Here is a 22,896-nt window from a genome sequence, read left to right as displayed (position 1 = left end):
TGGTGCATTATCCTGCTGGAAGTAGCCATCCGAGGATGGGTATATGGTGGTCATAAAGGGATGGACATGGTCAGAAACAATGCAGGTAAGCCGTGGCATTTAAAATATGTCCAATTGGCACTAAGGGGCCTAAAGTGTGCCAAGAAAACATCCCCCACACCATTACACCACCACCACCAGCAGCCTGGACAGTGTTAACAAGGCATGATGCATCCATGTTCTCATTCGGTTGATGCCACATTCTGACTCTACCATCTAAATGTCTCAACAGAAATCGAGACTCATCAGACAGGCAACATTTTTCCAGTCTTCAACTGTCTGAATTTTGGTGAGCTCGTGCAAATTATAGCCTCTTTTTCCTATTTGTAGTGGAGATGAGTGGTACCCGGTGGGGTCTTCTGCTGTTGTAGCCCATCCGCCTCAAGGTTGTGCGTGTTGTGGCTTCACAAATGCTTTGCTGCATACCTTGGTTGTAACGAGTGGTTATTTCAGTCAAAGTTGCTCTTCTATCAGCTTGAATCAGTCGGCCCATTCTCCTCTGACCTCTAGGATCAACAAGGCATTTTCACCCATAGCACTGCCGCATACTGGATGTTTTTCCCTTTTCACATCATTCTTTGTAAACCCTAGAAATGGTTGTGTGTGAAAATCCCAGTAACTGAGCAGATTGTGAAATACTCAGACCGGCCGTCTGGCACCAACAACCATGCCACGCTCAAAATAGCTTAAATCACCTTTCTTTCCCACTTTGACATTCAGTTTGGATTTCAGGAGAATGTATATATTATTTGTATAAAAAAAAAAAAAAAAAAAAAAAAAAAAAAATCGAACATAAATTTGAAAATGTCCACAATTAAATGAAGGTCTGGTACTAGAGCACAAATGCAATGTGGAATGAACATGATCAAAAATGTTTTACTTTAATTCAGATGTTTTCCCCCCACAATATCGATGGTAATATACATTATGCAACAAATGCAGTCAATTAGCGTAACTTGTATTGAACTGGGAACATTCCATTCATCCCTACATAGAAAACAACTCTATCTTTCTTAATTTAATCGGCACCTGATCCTTATGCAGGTGGATATGTGGTTGTAATCTGAACTAATGATAATGAAGAGCTTTCCTGTGTTCGCTGAAACATGTGGTGAATACGACTCAGCACTGCTGATGGTTAATGTGACTCTCCATCCTCAAGGCTCAAGGTTGGATTAGTGTACTAATCTGTGTTTTGGCTCCACACTCCAGTTAGACTCTGGGTGTTAACCAAACAAGACAGAGCAGCGAGTGTCACAACTTATTTGGTGAATACTAGACTTGTGCCACTGCAAGGACTATGTAAAGGGGATAAAGGAAAGGGCAAAGAGCAGAGGCAAGTCAACTATATACACCGAAAAATTCGATTTTATGATCTAATTTACAAGATTTATCCAACTGAAGAATAATTTTTAAAAAATGACAGCCAATCAGATCCATCCGGTTTTAACGAGCTCTTAAAGTGACAGACAAGTACGCGCTTAGAATAAACAGAACTATATCGTCCATTGGTGTGGATGCTAATATTTATCATTCTTGGTGTGAATGGGCCTTCACTCTTCATGCAGTTCTGTCATCAGAAAGATCATCAAAAAGACAACAAGAGCCTGAAAACAACAAGACTGGCTTTAAAGGGTAAGATCAACACCTCTGATTCAAACCCAATAAAAGGGGTGTGAGAAAACAAGCCGCAAAGATGAAAAGAAACAGAGAATATGGTAGAGATGAGTTGTGTGAAGCTGCTGTCTGACCACTTGTCAGTGATCTCACAAGCCGTGACGTACATAATTAAAGCCGATCAAAGGGAAGCAGACATGTTTAATGCCCCCTAGCTCCCTTCCAGCTGTAGCCTCATTCGTGCACTACTATTATGAGAGAATGAAAACATTATAGTGCACATTACCATTACAAAAATTCACTAAAACCTCAAAAAACACAATAAACAGTCACAAAACACAGGTTCAAATTGAATTCAGGTCAGACGGTGGCTGAATTTTAACATTTATAGTCTTGTTTGGATGAGGACGTCATATGCGGTATTAGGGAATAGAAAATCAAAACAGCGGCAATCACTCCAAATTACAAAAGAGAACAACAAAACCATTAGCATTGCTTAATATAACCGTATGCCACTATGTGGCCATACAAAACTCACCCCAATGAGTTCATTGTCTGAGTCATTGCGTGAATTATGCGCTTGACAACATTTGTCCAATTAAAGGGATAATTCACCCAAAATTGAAAATTAGCCCATGATTTATTCTCAAGCCATCCTAAACTCTCAGAAAAAAAAGGTGCAGTGCTGTCGCTGGGGCGGTACCCTAAGGTACAAAAGTGAAAAGGTACATCTGTGTTCGTTTTCGGTTTTGTACCTTAGGGTACCGCCCCAGTGCACCTTTTTTCTGACAGTGTAGGTGTATATGACATTCTTCTTTCAGACAGATTCAATCTGAGTTTTATTAAACATTTCAACATTCATATTACATTTAATCCAAGCATAATATAAGCAGTGAATGGCAACCCAAAAAGGCATCCATCCATTATAAAAGTAATTCACATGGCACATAGGGGGTTGATAAAGACCTTTTGAAGCGAATTAATGTTTTTCTAAGAAAAATATCCATATTTAACACATTATGAAGTAAAATATCTAGCTTCTGTCAGACCGTCTTCTGCATTCAATTTATTAACTCCTCGGAGCCGAGTGAATTATTTTTATAATGGATGGATGTGCTTTTTTGTGCTTACTGCCATTATAATGCTTGGATTAGCCACAACATTTTTTAATATAACTCCTATTTGTCTAAAGACGAATGTCATACCTAGGATGGCTTGAGAGTGAGAAAATTATGGTATAATTGTAACTTTTTGGGATTAGTATTACATCTCATCATGCCATCTGTAAAATAATACCAAACATTTTTTTCAGATAAGTAAAAATAACTTTAAGTAGAGAAATGAGGTTTATGCCACACTGTGTTGTCTGTTTAACAGAAAGCCTGTCAGCTCTTGTTAGTGTACTAACCGCACTAGCACAGCGGTTCATCCACGCACAAGGCCAGCCGATGGAATGCGCGAGCAGAGCGGAGAGCGCCGTTGTCACATGTGCTCCAGTCAATGACCATTCAGCACTCGAGCAGCTGTTTGAGAGAGAATGCATAGTTCCTCTCCATCTCTTCTTCAGACGACAGCATGAAGTTGTGTTTTAGATGAAGAGAGACTGTCATTTCAAGCTCTCAAGATTTCCTGGAGAGTGTAAATAGACCTGGCATTTGAATAGATCAAACATGCATGAACGCCCGCAGCCAGGTGCGAGGGCCATTTTTCCAAATGGTATGTCAAGAATTTATTTATTCCAGCAAATGAGCTCTGCCTTGCGCATCCCAAAGTCTCGAAGCAAGAAGGCTGCAAACAACCATTAATTATCATGACGGTGAACTTTTTAGAAACAATGGCAGATTATTTTTTTCATTTTTGAACATCTCTGTCTAAAACTACTTTGAGTGCCTTTCTCTGTCTTCATCCCATTAGAACCTAAGCATTGTTCTCTATTACATAAATGCATATTGTAGCTGTAAATCGGCGATATTACCATGAACCCTAATTTCCAATTACTACTCATAGACTGTAAAAAAAAAATATGGCCGTAGTGTCCGCAAAGTCACCCATAGGATTCTGAAGAGCAGTTTTGTAGCGTAAAGTAGGAGCTGAGCGTTGCCATCTTGTTAGAGCATCATCACGTGTTACTCCCGGATAACAAAACATTTGGTCAAAGAGGCGGGATGTGGGCGGAGCTTAGGTGACATGATGACTAACAGACAAACGACAATCCACCTGTCACTCAAAGTGGCCATGCCCTTAATTATGCAGACCTAAAGGAGTACTTCAGCGCTGGGAAGATGAATCTGTATTTAAACTGGGTCATTAATGTAGTAGAAATGTGAAATTTTTTTTTTTTTATTTAGTGCTTACTAGACTGAGAAAAGACAGAAAACATATTTTTGTCTCATGGGGATGAAAGACAACAATTCCCAGAATTCTTTGCTGCCCTACGAGGCCACTCGCAAAGCCACCTATTAGATTACTGAATCACTGATTACTTTCCCACCACGATTGCAATCATTTTCATAAAATCAGTTCAGTTAGAGAACAAACACCACAATTAAAAACTGAACGTGTGTTCAATATGTGATTTAGCCGCTGAGGGAGTCTCACAGCCCAAAACGCTGCAGGAGTCAGATATATTGACAGTCATGGATGAGCTCGTGATGAGAGCTGAGGTAAACGCGTCCGCGGCATAGATTCACAGCGCATGTTCAGTCTGCTGCGTTTTCAGCTCATGCCTTTGAAAGCTTAACTTTAATAGGAATTAGTTTGAAAGGTTGAAAGACTTACTTTGCTCTGCTGGCCGTACCGTTTGGGGGGGGGGGGGGGGGTGTTAGTCCAACAAAAACTAAGTTGGACGTTTGATGGAGTATTTCTGTGTCAAAAATACCAATTTCTCACAAGTTTCGGAGAGTTTTTTTCGAGTATGGCTCTGCTTGATGTTACTAGAGCGGAAGGTCCTTGTATGGGCCGTACGGGCTCTTCTCTTGGTAGGATGCGCGTGACTAGAGCGAGACCACGATCCACTTTATTCCTATGGGTGACATCAAGCGACTTTAATGCTTTAGCAACAGCAAGTCACTGCTGTCAGGACTTCAACAAATCATACCAAAGAAGTGTGTTTTTGACGGAGCGGTCCCAGCGATAAAGGTTCGGTCCTGCTTTGGAAGCAGCCGGTGAGTAAAACTGCTTCAAATGTCTGTGCTGTTGGCTATCGTCGCGTGAGTGCAGATATTCAAATGCGCTAACGGTTACTCCATTGTTGTTCTATGTATAACGTTACAGTATTCTGACGTGCAAAACCGTTTTGCTTGCTACTGCTAAGGTTTAGTCGCATACAATAGTCCATAAAACGAATCATGTCCTCATAAACTGCGAGTAAACACACACAAATGTTGACAGGTCACTAAATACAGTACATACCCCAGAGACGGATGTCCTGCTGTTGCTGTTTCTCCCTTTCAATTTATTTTAGCCTCCGAATGATTCTGGATCATATATCTATTAGCTGAGATCGATAGCCATGGGTTTTTCCACGCTTGAGGACGTCACTGCTTTGCGCACTTGTCATTCTTTAGCTCCGCCCACACGATACGCCTCCAGGCGCTCGTTTTTTTCCGGAAAGACTCGGTGCATCCTATATTTCTTTTATAAATATAATAAAACTAAAGACTTTTCGGAGATATGAAGGATGCAATACTACTCTATAGGTACTCAAGATTGACATGAGATTGACTGAAACTGAGTCCCCCCCCCCCCCCCCCCCACCAAACAGAAATGCCTGAGGCTGCAGCTGCAAGTGTGATCTCCCATCCCCCACGCGCGAGTTCAAAACATGTGGAAATGGCTCCCTCTGCTGGCTGTAGTCTTTAGCCTCTGGCCAACAATTCCTCTGATGGCGCAAATTGATGATATTTGCGTCATGGGAGGAATTTTTCCAGAAATAAAATGCATAAATCTCTTGTCTCAGGGAGATATAAGGAGGGAAAGCGCAATCATTTGAATATACTCCAGGGTTTCTACTGATACAAAGCCATGTGCTAATCGCTGAAGTAACCCTTTAAGGCTTTATATAATGTAAACTAATGAGTTATAAAAAAATTACCCCCCTCACAGTTGTCATGAAGGGCAAAATTAGCCGTATAGACCAAAACCACAATTTGTACCAGGCTGTAAACATGGTTTATTCTGCTGTAAAGTTGGGCATTTTAACATGGGGTAAACGAGTCTGCTCCCTTCTGGAGCCTAAATTGCAGTTGAAACTTATGATTACGTATTGGCTTCAAGAGAGACTGCGGGAGGTTGTCGATTGTCACTACTACGATGACACAGAAAAATAATGGATGCAAACAACTTTTTAAAATGTTTTTTTAATGAAGAAAAATTAACGAAATGGTTTGTTTAAAATTGAGAAGCTCCGGATGTTCAGTACTGATTTGAGACGAACAACAGTGATTAAACTGAACAGCAAGTTCTCATAAGAGAAACCACTTACTATTGTAACTCCTAAATGCACAGTCTATGCCTGTACTTCAGACATTAATAAGAGGTTTTTAGAAAACGAAGGAGTCTTCAATGAATGCTGTAAAAGCACACAAATCAATGGCAAGCTCATTCTTTTCTATTTGTGGTGCAGTGATTTTGGTCTGCACCGTTTCCCCATAACACTTAGAGGGTTAGTTCACCCAAAAATGACATTCTGTCATTATTTACTCACCCTCATGTTGTTCCAGACCAGTAAGACCTTCGTTCATCTTAATATCCATTTCAGGGCCTTGTTGAAAACGGGTCAGAGAGGGGTCAAATAGCCCTAAAATATCTTTGTAACTTGAGTTCCGTAGATGAATAAAGGTCTTATGAGTTTGGAATGACATGTGGGTAATTAATTAATGACAGAAATTATAACTTTAATATTACAAATAGAAATGGAAAAACAACAGGGTTCTGTAAAGAAACAGAAGTGAGCCAAATGTCTTTTTCCCCCTATGCACTAGTGTTTTTACACTCAGTTTGATTTCACTGCGGAATAGTGTGGATATGAGTTCCTGTGACATGCCAAACACATCATTTGAAGTAGCAGCAGCCAACCTTAAAATCATCCATGTCAGAAATGAAGTTTGTTCAGAGCACACAGAGGCAGCTCACCTGTACTGTCAGGTCCATAACAGAATCTGACAGAGATCAGATTCACGCACAGCCCAGCAGGGAAAGATTGACGCCCATCTGTCTTTATGAAACTAAAATACATACTCATAGCCAGTCATTTTTCTCCCTTAAAGGCACATATATAGTCTCCACAGACAGAGGAGGATGATCATTGGGCTAATTATCGTTTATTTTCCGCCAAAATGACATCTAATGAATTAAAATGAGCTCTTCTAATAGCTTAGTAAGGCTTTGAGAGTTTCTTTGACTAATTTCTAATGTCTAATGTAAGAGACTAATTAGTCATCTTAGTCTGGGAAGAAGCCAGGCCTGCAGCTAAACACAAGCACATCAGCAGGTCAAACTGAAATGGACCAGTGCCCTGACAGTAAGAGATTTAAGCAGTATTAATTCATTTTTGGGTTATAAGTTTTGCTTATTTGATCATTTTTCTAATTTATTTTTGTTCAGCCAACTTAAAACACATTACATAAAATATAAATTTTAAAAAATGAATGTGGTCTTGAGGTTTTGAATCAGTACGATTTTTGAAAATTATTTTAAAAGATCTATCATGCTTACAAGGCTGTATTTAAAATCAGAAACACATTAAATTAGTGATATTGCAAAATATTATACCAAATTAAAATAACTATAGTTGTTTAAAAATATTTTAAGATTTTTTAATTTCAGTGATTTCAGAGCAAAGCTGAATAATGGCAGGACCACTACCGTCAAAGATGTTGACTACATTTTTAACCAATTTTTATTTAAATAAGCAATAATTCCAAATTCCAATAAATATGTCATGTGTCATTCCAATACCATCATCGGTCCTCCATCCCACTATCTCCTGTATTCTTAGTACAGTATAAAGCATAACATTATAACCACCTTCCTAATATTGTGTTGGTTCCCATTTTGCTGCCAAAACAGACCTGACCCGTCAAGTCATGGACTCCACTAGACCCCTAAAGGTGTACTGTGGTATCTGGCACCAAGTTGTTAGCAGTAGATCCTTTAAGAACTGTAAGTTGCGAGGTGGGGTATCCATGGATCAGACTTGTTTGTTCAGCACATCCCACAGATGCTCAATTGGATTGAGATCTGGAGAATTCGGAGGGCAAGCCTCATATGCAACAAACTGTGATGCATTGTGTATTCTGACGCATTTCTATCAGAAACAGCATTAACTCCTTGAGCAATCTGAGCTACAGTAGCTCATCTGTTTGCTCGGACCACACGGGCCAGCCTTCGCTCCCCACGTGCCTCAATGAGCCTTGGCCACCTATGACCCTGTCGCCGGTTCACCACTGTTCCTTTCTTGGACCACTTTTGATAGATACTGACCACTGCAGACTGGGAACACCCCATAAGAGCTGCAGTTTTTGAGATGCTCTGACCCAGTCGTCTATCCATCACAATTTGGCCCTTGTCAAACTCGTTCAAATCCTTACACTTGCCCATTTTTCCTGCTTCTAATCATGGGCATCACTAGGCCCTTCTTGTGTTAAGTTGGTTCTTCAATCCGCACCAGCGCAGAGCAAAGCGCACGTCAGAAGCAGAGGTGTGTGTGCATAAATCTGAGCCTCATTGTCTGTCATCCGCTCGTCAATGTCAAAATATTTGAGGAAACTAATCAAATGAGAGTAGGCGGGCTTTATGTTCATACAGAAACTGCTGGATTGAGCACAAATTTTTGCAGCGCAACTCGACGTCAAATGAGAGAAATGTAAGCAGCTAAACTAAACATTGACCAGCTAAACCTGTCATGTTTGAAAGCTGCTACTTTAAGTCAGAAATGTTAAACAAAAAAGAGAAAAACATTCAGGCAAATGATTAAACTTTTGTCTAATTTTGCCATTTTGAGTTGAAAATATGCCTGTGTGATTCATAATGTAGGCCTAATTTACGAACAAGAAATAATAAAGCCATTTTCATCAGATTAGGCATAAGATTGATAATGAATGTGTGTATATATATTGTAAAATAATATAATTCCATTTGTAACCTTGAGTAAATTTTTTTTTTAAATTGTCAGCCTGTATTTAGGCATGAGGTTAGTAATGAATGTGTGTTATATTGTGAATTAATTGAATAAACTTTAAACTTTAATAAACAGTAAATTAACGTGTCTAAGAAAATTATTCACAAAACATATAAATATCAGCATGTTAATATGTAAACCATATGTTTACTTTCTTCACCGACGAAAATGGAAAATATCCTATATCAGTCAAAGCTCAGCGTTATGAGGGGAAGAGACAGGGCAAGATAAAAACAGAAAACAGAGATGTGGAGATAAGAAAGACAAATAATCTACTGCACAGTGACATGGTTTTCAAGCTATTGTTATCTAATTTTTTGGCCTTCAGAACATCTTAAAATGCACATATGTAGATCATAGAAATCTAAATTTTCTTGGGGGAGCATGCCCCCCAACCTCCCTAACATTTGGGATCTGGGTGAATATAAACCTGCCTACATTATACATGGGTATGATTAATGAATAGCCATGCAAATTTTAGCTTTATACGTAATAATTAAAGGGATACTTCGCAGCTTTTTCATTCCCTTAACTAAAACGAGTTGATACATACCTCTCTCGTCTTAGTGCGTGCAATTAATCGGCGCAGTAAAAAGTCACGCCTGAAACATCCTCCCTCAGGAGATGTGAGGGAGCATGTTTCAGCCGGGAATTTTTACTGCGTCGAGTCAAAGTGCTCTCAGAAGTGCTATCCCGCAATACATTATAACATTATAGTTATCATTTTTAATCCGCTTAGAAAAGCTCCACATTTTATTTTATGTCATCATATTTGATCGTTCAACTATGCGTGTAACCATATTTAAATGGTATTTTTATAAATAAAAAAAGGTGTTTGGTCACTTCTAACTTGATCTCTGTTTGGTACCATAATGAATGAACTGGGCTTAGTGGGCTAAGCTAAATGCTATCAGAATGTCACCGCGCGTCAGAGAGATTAAGTGCACGTGCTCAGACGAGAGAGGTATGTATCAACTCGTTTTAGTTAAGGGAATAACAGTTTAATATGAAAAAGTGGTGAAGGATCCCTATAAAAGCCAATTTCCTGTGCATGTTAGTATGTACACTCTAAAAAAATGCTGGGTTAAAAACAACCCAAGTTGGGTTGAAAATGGACAAACCCAGAAATTGGGTTGTTTGAATGGGTCCATTTGCTAGGGTTCAAACAACCCAATTTCTCGATTTGTCCATTTCCAACCCAACTTGGGTTGTTTTTAACCCAGTAGTTTTTAGAGTGTAATAGTGCAATTTGTACCCTAAACTAAAGTGTGAATTTTTTTTCCCCCATAGGCTACCCTCACTGGGGACTAAGTCCCCCTAAAATGAAAATCCTAGAAACACCCCTGCTTTTTTTTAATACATCAACTTTGAGAACAAAATGTCCACTTGCTGTGTAATATATCCCACCCACTAACAGAAATAATCAGTGTTATTAACTAATATGACCCTTCGAGCAATGACTCATGTCCCCACATTGTGGACAAGCCACACGTCAATCTTCTCATTTTTCTTTCACATTTACACGGACATGAGATGTTGCTATCAGATAAACCTTTCAGGCTCACACTTGAGGAATGATTTACAATCCGAGATGCCGAGGCACATCTGGTGGGACATCTCGAAAGGACAAGTGACCTTGATGTGTGGATGTCAGCAACTGCATGTTTGATATGAAGCAGCCCCTACTCCCCTCTTTTTCCCTCTTGCTCTTGATGTCACTAACTCATCTCCTGCCGATCTTGCTCATATTTTGCACACTAATTTCATTTCATGTTTATCTTTAAACATGATTCTCTCTCTTCCCGTCCCTCTTTCTCTCTTTGTGCATACAGAACCCCGACAGCGAAAAGAAGAATGACAGTATTTCAGCTGTCTTGTAGCTCAGGCTCCCAGCATGCATCTAAATAAAATAACAGTAGAATACAGGCATTAGAGAAGGGCTATGGCTACAGTTTTGCAGGCAACGGGAGATGAGGTGCACCTGGCTCTAATAGCACCTTGTCACTGGCGCCGCTGTTGTTCAATATTCTCTAAGAACAGGATACATCTTTCTGCACTCAGTGCATGTCAAAGTGTGTGGCATGCTCCAGGTTCTGATTGTTTATGAGCTCATTTAGAGCTCATGTCATTTCACGCATACTGTAAGTAAACCGCTGCCTAAAGCAGGCCACGCTCAACTTGAGCACTAAGCCAGAATGAAGCCCCATAACCGAGCACTTCATTAATTCGCCATGGAAACTCGGGCAAAAAAAGAAGAAAGTGAAGAAAAAAGAAGCGGAGTCTTTGTTTACAATGGCAAACTGCTGTTTTATCTCTGTTAAAACTGTTCTGAACTGAACACTGAGGCAAGACTCTTCTACATTATTGATGAGGTTTTTGCAATTTCCAAAGGAGCACATGAAAAATAAGATCTGAACACCAGTTTCAGTGATCCCAAACTCTCTTTAAAATTTCTGGGGACAAAATGTTCTCACAGTTTCTAAGCAAAATGCACTTTGGACTCTGATGTTTAATATTTAGAAAAAGCATAAATTAAGCTTCTCTTTCATGAGAGAGATGAAGTCTAGAGAGAGTACCTGTGCTACCTTCAGAACCCGCTCATTTTCTTTGCTCATGTCTCAGAGGCCACGTCTCCCTTCTCAAACTGTCCAGGGGCTGCTGTTGCCAGACCTGTCAATCTGTCAGACCTGCTAGACTAAAAACCTGTTAATTGGATAACTAGGAGTTACCATGAAAAATAATAAATCTGCAGTGCAATCGAGCAGGGCTGAGCAGAGTCTGCCGCCATGGACAGTGGAGGCGGAGTGCTGGAGTGAATTGCTCACTTTCGTGTCCCTGGGTTGTGGAGGGGCGACTGCCGTCTGAGAGGGGACGGAGGATTCGCCGCTTTTGCCTGAGACCGGAGGTCTGGGACATTTATATTGAGGGTTTTAGTTTATGCTGGAATGGTCCGTGAGGGGCTGGCGTTTTCTTTTGTTTTGTTGTTTATGTTTATAATTGGTCTGGCTATCACCAGACCAAGCTCAATTTAAAATTGAACATTGGTCTGGGGAGTCCGCTCTGTATTTTCTACTATAACAAGAGCCGTAATCAACTGGCATTATTCGAATAACTCTTTACGCAATTGGATAGTCCTTCAACCAATCAGACCACAAGAGGCGTGATCAACAGATATATTTTCTCTATCTGTCATCATGTTAAACCAATAGAGTGCCAGGTGGATAAGCCATTCTGTGATTGGTTCCCGCAAAAATGTAACAGCAGCAGTAGAAATGAATGTACAGGTTTCCGGACCGAGTTGCCGGGCGAAATCAAATCTGCGGCAGATCAGGCTGGGTTTACCCAGTCTAGTTTATAGTGATATTAAAATTATGTATAACCTTTTCCAGTTCCTGTCTCCTTCATTATACAACAAACCTTAATACACAATGTTATTAACTTTACCTGATGCCAAAATGCCATTCTGTAATGCCTGAAACACTGTCACCGCCATCATTTATGGCGAGTTTCTGGCAACCAGTTACCCATTTATTTTTAAAGCAAATTTCCCAAGGTTTTTTTGCAGGATTTAGTCACTCTTTCCTTTGCTCTCTTGTCGTATCTGACCCTCTCCCTATTAATGTGAGGCTGCTGTTTGGACATTTCTTCTGCTCTACTCTAATGAGTGTGAAATGAAAATTACACTCAGTGTGATTGATGTATGCATGACATCAAAACTGTGCTTAAAACCATGAGGAAGGAAACTGTGTAATCAGATCAGCCACTGACTAAAGTGTGAGCGAGAAAAAAAAAATCTTTATAATGTATCATTACATTGACCTACATAAACACATATACATATACATGTGTGTGTATGTATGTATGTATGTATGTATGTATGTATGTATGTATGTATGTATGTATATATATATATATATATATATATATATATATATATATATATATATATATATATATATATATATATATATATATATATATATATATATATATATATATATATATATACACACACACACACAATGACTCATATGAACATTTAGTCGTAGAGAAACAGTGGACAAGACACAAACAAACCTGACCTTTCCTCTCCATTGGCAAAAAATGAATACTGTATAAATCTTGCTCTGTATATTTTCTATACATTGTTTTAATAGTGTTTGCCTGCAGATAAAAAATATATTAAAAAAAGAGTGCGCGCGCGCACACACACACACACACACACACACACACACACACACACCATATGGCCAAGACAGCACATTGCCTCCTAAACTTTTTTTAAAAATGTATGATTGCAGACTTCATGTGCTGTAAGACACTAAACATTACAAAATAAGGTTAATGCATTGAAATATAGCATTCTTCAAATATGTGACAAGATCTTATTCACACTATATTAAGATTCTCACAGGTTCTGACTCTTATTCGCTACAGCATAACAGAAATTATAGGAAAGGCCTTATGGTAACTGGTAACTAACATTACTACTGCCAACACAGTCAGATTTTGCATAGAGCAGAGTGTTATTTGGAGTGTGAAATTTTGTTGGAAGGTCTTGATTCTATCATGTATTTAATTCATTGGTTTCATTTTCTCCATTTAAAACTGAAGTAGAAAAAAAGTTATTAATTAAAAGTTAAAACAACTGTTCTGTTGTTTGCCGTAATAATGAACATCCATAGACTCCCATGCATCTGAGCCCCTAAGGATGCAGTGGATTCATTTCATTTATAAAAGAAATGTGTCCAAGAAAATTGCTAAATTCATATATGTTTGTGTAAACCATTTCACAAAGCAGTCCTTTCCAAATGAGGGTCAGTAAAAAAGCAGCACATATTTGAAATCTTTTGTTTGAATCGTGTCTTTCTATGAAATAAATCCCACTTGCTTTGGTATTTTGATATGTAATGCAATGACATTCACACCTTTTAAGTGTGAAGTGTTCAAACTCTTTTTGAGACAACCGTGTCTGAATCTCATAGTTCACAGCCTGTGCCCAGCATGCGACTGAATTCAGAGCCAAATGTTATAATAAATGCATTTATATTAGGCTCTCGTTTCAGACACATGAAGCTATTTGTCTATTCCTTATAGAGTGATACAGCTGAAAGTGGCAGGCCGTTAACGCTATTGAATTGCAAATCTACTTTCAACAGTCCTGGATTGTGAAGTGAATATAAACCTTCACTTTGAACAGATATCTGAAAGTTTATTATTAACATACTGTTACACCCGAAACTGCCCTTCCAAAAGACCTAAGCAAAGAATAACAAATGTACCTTTGAAGCTTTATTGTATTATGCATCTGGAAGCATTTTTGTACTCACACATGCAGGTTCCTGTCTCGGTAATGTTTTACCTGAGGGTTTCATTTTATTTATAGAGCTTTGTTGAGTCAGGTGATCACACTTTTCACTTTTTAATGCATCTTCATTCCTTTCTCTCTCATTCATTTGACCTTGTTTAGGTTGCCTCACTGAAGACCCAATAAAAGTTTGTAAATGCTGATTACTCCTCTCCTCCCCTCACATTCTCTCAATTTCTCTGCCAGTATACACTCAGGATCTCTGTCATTAATTTCCTCTGATGGAATTCCTGAATCAGCTAAACGAGCAAAAATATTCCAATCACCACATGGTTATTTACATAATAGCAATTTGGCTCGAGCATAATGGCAAAATAGCTGTTTTGCATAAGCACAAAAGGCATAATCTTAATGATTTTGCCGTCAAACAATTTTATGCTTAATAGTTTGGTGATACCCTCAAATTTCAGTGGAAAAAACTGCTTGCCGGGAATATAAATGTCCTTTCCACTTGAATGGTTTAACAGAAGCCCAGCAAACACACTCACATACATAAACACATAAATACAGACAGAAATAGATACATACAGGTGTTTCTTGAGCACCACATAAGCATATTAGAGTGGCACTGAAAACTCTAATAATTGCTGCTGAATTCATCTTTGCCATCACAGGAAGAAACTAAATTTTACAATATATTAAACAAGAAATGAGTTTTGTTTATACTGGAAATGCACCAATGTTTAAACTGTAATATTGTAAAATGGTATTAAATATAAAATATGTTTAATATAAGTTATATAACCACTGCTCAAAAAACTAAGGGAACACTTAAAAACCACACACTGGATCTTAATGAATGAAATATTACATTTGAAATTCTTTACAGACATTCTATAATTTGTTATCTATATTCTATTTACTGTATACTAAGTGACAATAGTAGCGTTGTCTTATCAATGATATTCACAAATAGTGATGTATTATATTTGCACCTGCATGTAAAAGCAGTTCATTGCGATGTTTGTAAATAATTAGATGCTATTTATACTTTATTTTGGCAGATATTATTTGCACCTCAGTATTGCTATACGTTAACAGGATGCAATAATATAATGTTTATTAAAATTATTAAATGTATGCCACCTTAATTGGACATTAAAAGCCTTCCCTGTATCTACCCCTAATCCTACCCAATACATAGCTACTTTTATTATTATTAAACATTTTTAGAACATGTTCTTAATTGAAAGTAAATGCGTTACTGATGTTATTTGTGATGGGAAAAGGGAAAAAAGTGAGCTCGGCAAAAAGCAGATTAGGACCAGTGTCAAAACCTAGTTTTATGAGCCACGCTGAAAAGACATGCATCTTTTGAGTATTGGGTGGAGCTGGTGTAAAAAGCACTTGCCAACAAGGCATGCTATTTGCACTTGTGGTAAACAGACACTCCGCATCTAAAAACTGCCTACACGCTCTAGTCACATGAGGTCGGGCATTATCACGCACCAGGAGAAACCTAGGGGCTAGGGCCCACTGCACCAACATAATGTCCACCAAAGGGTTTTAAGCCAGCTAAAAACACCTCGCTGTGGGCGCTTTAGAGCGTTTTGGCAGGGCAGCTTTTTTTCAGTTGAGACTCTGCTTGTTATGATACAGAATATATGCTGTAAGTGTTACTACTAGTATCTCATTTCACAGGTAGTTTTTTAATCTATTGATTCTATATAAAATTGAAAATACAATGTAAAGTATTTGCTCTGGCTCCATTTTTATGCTGCTTGTTTTCATGCTGACGTACAAACATAATGTGGCGGTTGGTCGGTGTTGTATTTGTCCCGCCCCTCCTCCACTCTGATTGGACGGCTGGGTGAAAAGTGGCAGTGATGAGTGCTGCATTTTACACAAAGTTGAACATTCTTCAGCTCTCAACGACCAGACAAAACGGTGAACACTCAGCGATTGAGCGTGAAATACTCGCTCAGCGCCTCGTTACGCTCATGGCCTTCTGAAAATGCAGCGCTCCCATCGAAAATAATTGAATACCCCAGACACGCGGCTTTAGGTCTATCAATGCCCGCTATCGTTTTCACCAACAGAAGCTCACGTCTGTGCCATCTGATCCGATTCAGAGCAACAGAAAATGATCATAGCCTTTTTAGTTCGATAACAAGAAAATAGACCAACTTCCAGAGCCTAACATATTGTAAGTCAAACAGCAACAGTCACTAAAATAACTACTCAATGGTAGGCTTAGGCTCATTTAAAAATTATGGTAGTAGACTAGCGCTACATCTACTGGAGCAAGATTAGGCATTTTATCTGTTGCCATCTCCTGAATTAATTCATCAGTCCCTCAATAATCATGTTAACTATCTGAATTCCAAGCAATTTACTAGAATTGCCATAGGAATGCTTTGGCTTTGGCCACCTGGAAGAACATCTATTACTGTCGTGACGTGGTGAATTGTCGTATTGGACAGATTGATATCCCTGAAGTTTGAATTGACTTGGTGTTATACTGTGATGATTAAGTTTTCCCTTCATTTTATGAACTGTATATAACTATTGTTGCCCCCTATTGTATTTTGTAAATAAATTGCCATAAATGCAACAAAAACTAATCCAAGACAAATGAAAAAAAAGGGGGAAAAAGTGCAGTGGAATGTGGGTATTGTACAGCTGCAGACCAGTTTTTGATTAATTGGTTTCTCAATGAAATGTTGAAAACACAATATACCAACAAAAGGAACAACAATGGACAAACAGAGACAGAACAGTTTGAAAAGTAAAATCGATTGCTTCCAGAAGATTCATTGTGTTCTGGTGAGTCATGAACAAAATTTTAACCTAAACTCCTTTTCCAAATGTCAAACGAGTCTTTATTTAGAAACTGTTGGTTTTAAAGTCAAGTGTATTCAACCCACAAAAATATCTTTGTGAAAGTGCAGCATGCCGTGTCAAAAAATGGATTATCTAGGAGTCTGAACGCCCAGGAAGCTGACAGCAGCGTTTGAATGCATTCCCTGATAAATGTGACCTGATCGTGGAAATGCCGTGGCTTTTTTTCCCCACAGCGCACAAATACCCCCTAAACAAACTCCCCCACTCGCTCACTCTCATAACCTCCATATTTTCGTCTAATTGGCAAACATTTTATTATCATATTCCTTTGAGCTCCTGCAAATGAATTGTGAAGTAATTGCAAACTTGACATTTACCTTAATTAATAAATCATATGCTAAATGGACGGTTCACCGTTCTGCTGTCAGCCAGACCTTGAACCGTTTATGTCTTCCGAGGTTAAACCTGTCACTGAAGTACATCTGGAAGTGTTGGGGTTTTATGTTTTGCAGCATCTCAGTCCTGCTCTTGGTCAGTATGCAGATCGATACAGGAAGGCTCATGAGAGCCATTTAATGTCCGTGTGTCGATTATGTTTGGCTGTACTCCAGTGGCTGAAAGTTGTTTGTCACGATAATGAAATACATAATGCATGATAGGAATGAAGAAATAAAGAAGCTACATCTGGTCCCTTACGAGGGAGGAAAGAGCAAGGAGGAGAGTGCAAGGATGAGGGAGAATGCCATTCTTCTAATCAGATGTTAATAATGTCTTGCGCGAGATGAGAAATGCAGACACGGATCAATGGGGATCAACCTGTTCTTATCCGTTTGTGAGGATCGCAAAATAAAAACCGATTACGAAATTAAATATCCGAACACGTCACCTGACCTCCATTCTGCTCGCATCTAAATATTCTCACATCGCGCATTAAAAACAAGCACAATAATGCAAAACCTCATGATACAACGGAGCTTCCTGTGGTTTGAATATGATTAAACGTTCTATTATTCTCCTCGGAAGACATCCGCCGAATCACTCCATCCTCATGTGACCTCATTTAGCCTCAGGGCTCTGAATCCTCCATAATTTGTTTGCGGTGCAAAGGATTTGATGTGTTATAAATTAGTCAAAAGCTAATAAATATGAAGTTAAAGTATGATATATTTTGTTTTCGCTGGATCTGAAAAAAATAAATAAAGATTGTAGACGCATCAGTTTCTGATACCTTTGGTATTTAATGCTCTCTTTGGGCAGTTATATTTATTCATTTGTATTGTTTGTTTATCTATTTATGTATTCCGGGTTGTTCAAGGGAATTAACTGATGCGATGTCTAACCAGCACACACACACACATTATAAACTGGCTCAAGAGAGAGGGAAAGTGAGAGGAAACTAAAAGAGGATGAAAGAGAGAATTTAGATTCCCCCTTTTGAAATCCCTATCAAAACGTATCGGTTTAAGTAAAGCAGCTCTAAACTGCATGGCCGGAGATGATCCCCCGTGGAGAGCAGTGATGCCAGCTATTTTCAAAGGAAAGTAGCTAAAGCCTGCCCAGAAAGTCGCTAGATGACAATTAGCAGTCAATTAGCAGTCGTGACATCATCATGTCGTACTTGCATTCTGCCTATGTCTGTTCTTTTGAAAGTTTTTCCACGCAGATTTTAAGTAAAATTCCCATGTGGAATTAAGTCAAATCTACTTAACCAAGTTAAATCAACAAAAATAAGTAACATTAACTTGCCTAGTTAATTAGTAGCTTGTGGACGGTGTATGTAACGCATCTATACGTATGGTACGCCGTGCCTTCTGCATGCGCTTGATACAGAAGTATAAATTGGGCTTAATGCCCTGTCCAAACGAACACTGTTATTTTCAATACCGCAGCTTTTTTATGCGGTTTGGCCGTTCACCCACAACCAAAGCCGGTATCCGGACACTAAAACTGAACTTTTTTGGAAAACTCCAGCCAGGGTGGAGATTTTTAGAAACTTTGATTGCAGTGGTGTCATGTGGACAGTGAAACCAGAGATTTTGGCTTGTTAAGTCAGAACCGGAACAGGCAATAGCCTTTTGCGTCTGATCTGTCAACCTGGTTAGGGTTAAATTGCAACCCGGTTGCATTGGCATGCTCTTGACAGCGCTTCATAGCAAGTTTTTTGGTAACACTTTATTTTGATAGTCCACTTTAGACATTCTACTAACTATAAGTAACTTTGCAACTACATGTCAACTAACTGTCATTAGAGTATTTGTAGACTGTCTGATTAATATTTACTAAAACTTTTTTTTTGTCGGCCCCCCAACAGACATTCTACTGACTATAAGTAAATTGGCAACTACAATTAAACTTATTCTACTAACCCGAACCCTCACACCTAACCGTAACCTACCAGTCTACTGACAGTCTACTAATACAGCTGACATGTAGTTGCAAAATTACTTATAGTTAGTAGAATGTCTAAAGTGGACTATCAAAATAAAGTGTAACCAGTTTGGTAGTTTTCATGTAGACATGATTTTTTTTTAAAAGGATAAGAGAAAATCTGTTTAGAAAAATACATGTGGACTAAGTAAAAAATACATGAGATTGTGTAGACAACATATCTTCAGTAATGTAGTACCTAAACACCTAAACACAGAGACCTCAATACTTGGTACACAATCTACAACATTTCGAGCAGAAAATGAATCCAAATGTCACAAAACAGCAAATTATTAAGACTAACAACAAAAGCAATGATAAAACAGCATGAAAAATAAATGGAAAACAGTGCAAAATGCAACCTTATTCATTATTCATGCCTCAGTGCATGATGGGAAGAGCAGTATCGGAAAGTTGAGTAGGGTTTACTTAAAGGATTAGTTCACTTCAAAATGAAAATTTCCTATTTTACTCACCCCCATCTCATCCAAGAGGTTCATGTCTTTCTTTCTTCCGTCGAAAAGAAATTACGTTTTTTAAGGAAGAATTTCAGGATTTTTCTCCCCATCACAGATCTCCATGGCAACCAAAATGTTGAAGGTCCAAATCAATGCAGTTTCAAAGGGCTTCAGAGGCTCTGCGCAATCCCAGCTGAGGAATAGGGTCAGAAAAAACAGGGTCTATTTTATTATTTTTTATTTGGACAAATAATGAAGTATTTTTTCCATAATAATAGGCCTGCATTAATCTGTATTTTTTATATACATTTACTGTCCAAGTTGCAATAAAGAATAAAAACAAAAATGACACTGCTTTACAAAAGTAATATGAAAGGAATATACTTAACTTAACACCATACAAGGAAAGGACAGTGGAAGAGAAGAAAATGCAAACCAAAAAAAGATTAAAAAAATATCAGTGGCACTTGGACATCAAACATCAGCATGTGAATGTGTGAAATCTCAAAAGATTTGAACTAGAGAAGTCTTCCACACTTTGAGGACCACTGCCCTAAGGGTTTCATATACACACTGTAATATTACAAAGTTACACTACAGGACAGCTGAACAGGTTTTATTGTCCTTTATTGTCAAGAAAGTTTAACATTTATCGCCATGCTTGAAATATTTGGATACAGTACATAAAATAACATTAGGGGGGAAAATGCAATTTTCTGTTCATTTATTTTTAATGCACAACCTTTAATGTTGCTCCTGCTACCAGATTAAAATATATTTGAATTTAAATTTTATGTTTTTTTCTAATGAAAAACTGTTTGGGTGACATATTTTTATGGCGAGGGTAAAGCCACTCACTTATGTAGCGTTTCTCATGATCCATTAAGGGCCAAGTTCAAAAAATTACATCCAGATGTTTCTGGGAATTAATGATCTCATTCAGTTTAATGTTCAAAAGAACTTTCATAAGAGCATGTATAAATGATAAGTAAGATTTGTTAAGCTGTAAAGTGTGTGTGAGATTTTGTTTATGTGTGCTTTTAATGGTAAAATGGTAGTGTGCAATATAATACTATATTTTTATAAAATAAAACAAAGTGGATGGGGTGGGAGAGGAATAAATAAAATGATAGTTCCTGTTGAGAGGAGAAGAATGCTAAAACAAATAGACAAGGCCCTGTGATGAACGCACACTCACATCCAACGTGCCTGCAGTTTGCCTCCTTCCATTAGCTTTGTTTATATACCGATCAGGCATAACATTATGACCTATTATTGTGTTGGTCCCCTTTTTGCTGCCAAAACAGCCCTGACCTGTCAAGGCATGGACTCCACTAGAACCCTGAAGGTGTGTTGTGGTTTCTGGCACCAAGATGTTAGCAGCTGATCCTTTATGTACTATGGATTGGACTTGTTTTGTTCAGCACATCCCACAGGCGTCAATTGAATTGAGAATCTGGGCAATTTGGAAGCCAATTCAGCACCTCAAAATCATTGTTGTGCTCCTCAAACCATTTTGGGTTTATGGCAGGACATGTTATCCTGCTGAAAGAGGTCACAGCCACCAGGTAATACTGTTTCCATGAAAGGGTGTACATTGGCCGCAACAATGCTTAGGTAGGTGGTGTCAAGTAACATCCACATGGATGGCAGAGCCCAAAATTTCCCAGCAGAACATTGCCAAAACCATCACCGCCAGATTGCCTTTGCAATTGTCTGCCTATCACCAGAACAAGCTCAATTTAAGGTTGAACATTGGTCTGGGGAATCTGCTCTGTATTTTCTACTGCACAAGGGGCGTGATCAAAAAGCATTATTTGAATGACTCTGTACACAATTGGATAGTCCTTCAACCAATCAGACCACAAGAGGCGTGATCAACAGGCAAAAACCCATCGTTTCTCTATCTGTCATCGCGTTAAACACACCAATAGTGCGCCAGGTGGATAAGCCATTGGTTCCCGCAAAAGTGTAACCCAGTCTAGGTGAGTAAATAAGGACAGAATAAAACAGTCAGCCCCAAGAAGCCATGGTTTAAAGTGGATTTATTAAACTCTCAATTGGGTAAATGGTTCATCAATGAGGACAGGTGTGATGGTTCACACAGATATAAATGATACGTGTTGGTGCTTGTTGTTTGCCTGACGAAGACCCTTTGGGTCGAAATACTGTCCTTTTTAATACATTTATGGGAGCAGCAAACAGCAGTGTGCAGATTTTTTGTTTACTATGATTTATGCTTTATTGAATCTAGCACCTGATTCCAAAGTTTCATGGATGTGTGCAAATTTTTTCTTTTTAATGTGGATTCATAAAACATGTCATGCCTAAAACCCCCATAGCTGTTAAATGCACTGTAGACCACGGCCACTTGCTTTTGATCGTTTTATAATTGTAGTTTTTTGAGGAAACTGTTCCTTTAAAAAAAAAAAAAAGTCTTACAGACCAAATGCCTTGTTAGTATGTTTTCTGTCATTACCAGTGAAGATGTGGCTGTCAAATTATGTGTGAAAATGTTTTTCTTTTCTTTTCTTTTTTTGTATGTGAAATAGTACAGTTGGTTTAACAAGATAAATGTTCAATTGTATTTTTAAAATGTTCAAACTGTCATTTCAAGTACATGCTATATGATATAATGCATACTTTGAGGTGAGGTGGAAATTACATTTGCTAATTCAAAGAAAAAGAGCCAATTTTCCTATTATGCATTTATGTTTATTGTTATGCTGTTCATTTTTTAGTAGACAGTGATATTGTAAAAAGTGTGGTTTATTCTTTCAAGAGTTCACAGCTAAAAATGCCCATTGTTGAAGAAACCGCCACACATGTGCAATGCCAATCAAATCTGACACCTCCTCCTGCTTGTGCACCTGTTCAGTGTCAGTCAAGTTGTTACAATAGAGAATATTTTCTGCCACTGACACCTCACACATTCACACAGGCCTCCCTCTCTTCAGACAGCCTGTGCTCATTTCTCATTCACACTTAAGTGTACACCAAATAGCTTGAGTGCAAAATATAAA

The 22,896-nt window shown here is 38.4% G+C and overlaps 1 protein-coding gene across 1 annotated transcript in view; it reads right to left on the bottom strand.

The window, feature by feature from the left end:
* grid1a (glutamate receptor, ionotropic, delta 1a) overlaps positions 1-20,042 on the bottom strand; it is a 386,141-nt gene extending 366,099 nt beyond the window's left edge. Inside the window, exon 1 of the mRNA XM_067455445.1 lies at positions 19,892-20,042. The gene's annotated coding sequence lies outside the window, so the exon portion shown is untranslated. The remainder of the gene's footprint in view (positions 1-19,891) is intronic.
* Between the last annotated feature and the right edge of the window lie 2,854 nt (positions 20,043-22,896).

The sequence above is a fragment of the Pseudorasbora parva genome, chromosome 10, assembly GCF_024679245.1.
Source record: "Pseudorasbora parva isolate DD20220531a chromosome 10, ASM2467924v1, whole genome shotgun sequence".
Lineage (NCBI taxonomy): Eukaryota > Metazoa > Chordata > Actinopteri > Cypriniformes > Gobionidae > Pseudorasbora > Pseudorasbora parva.
Note: the sequence above shows the minus strand (reverse complement) of the source record. Positions and strands in the feature narration are given on the sequence as shown.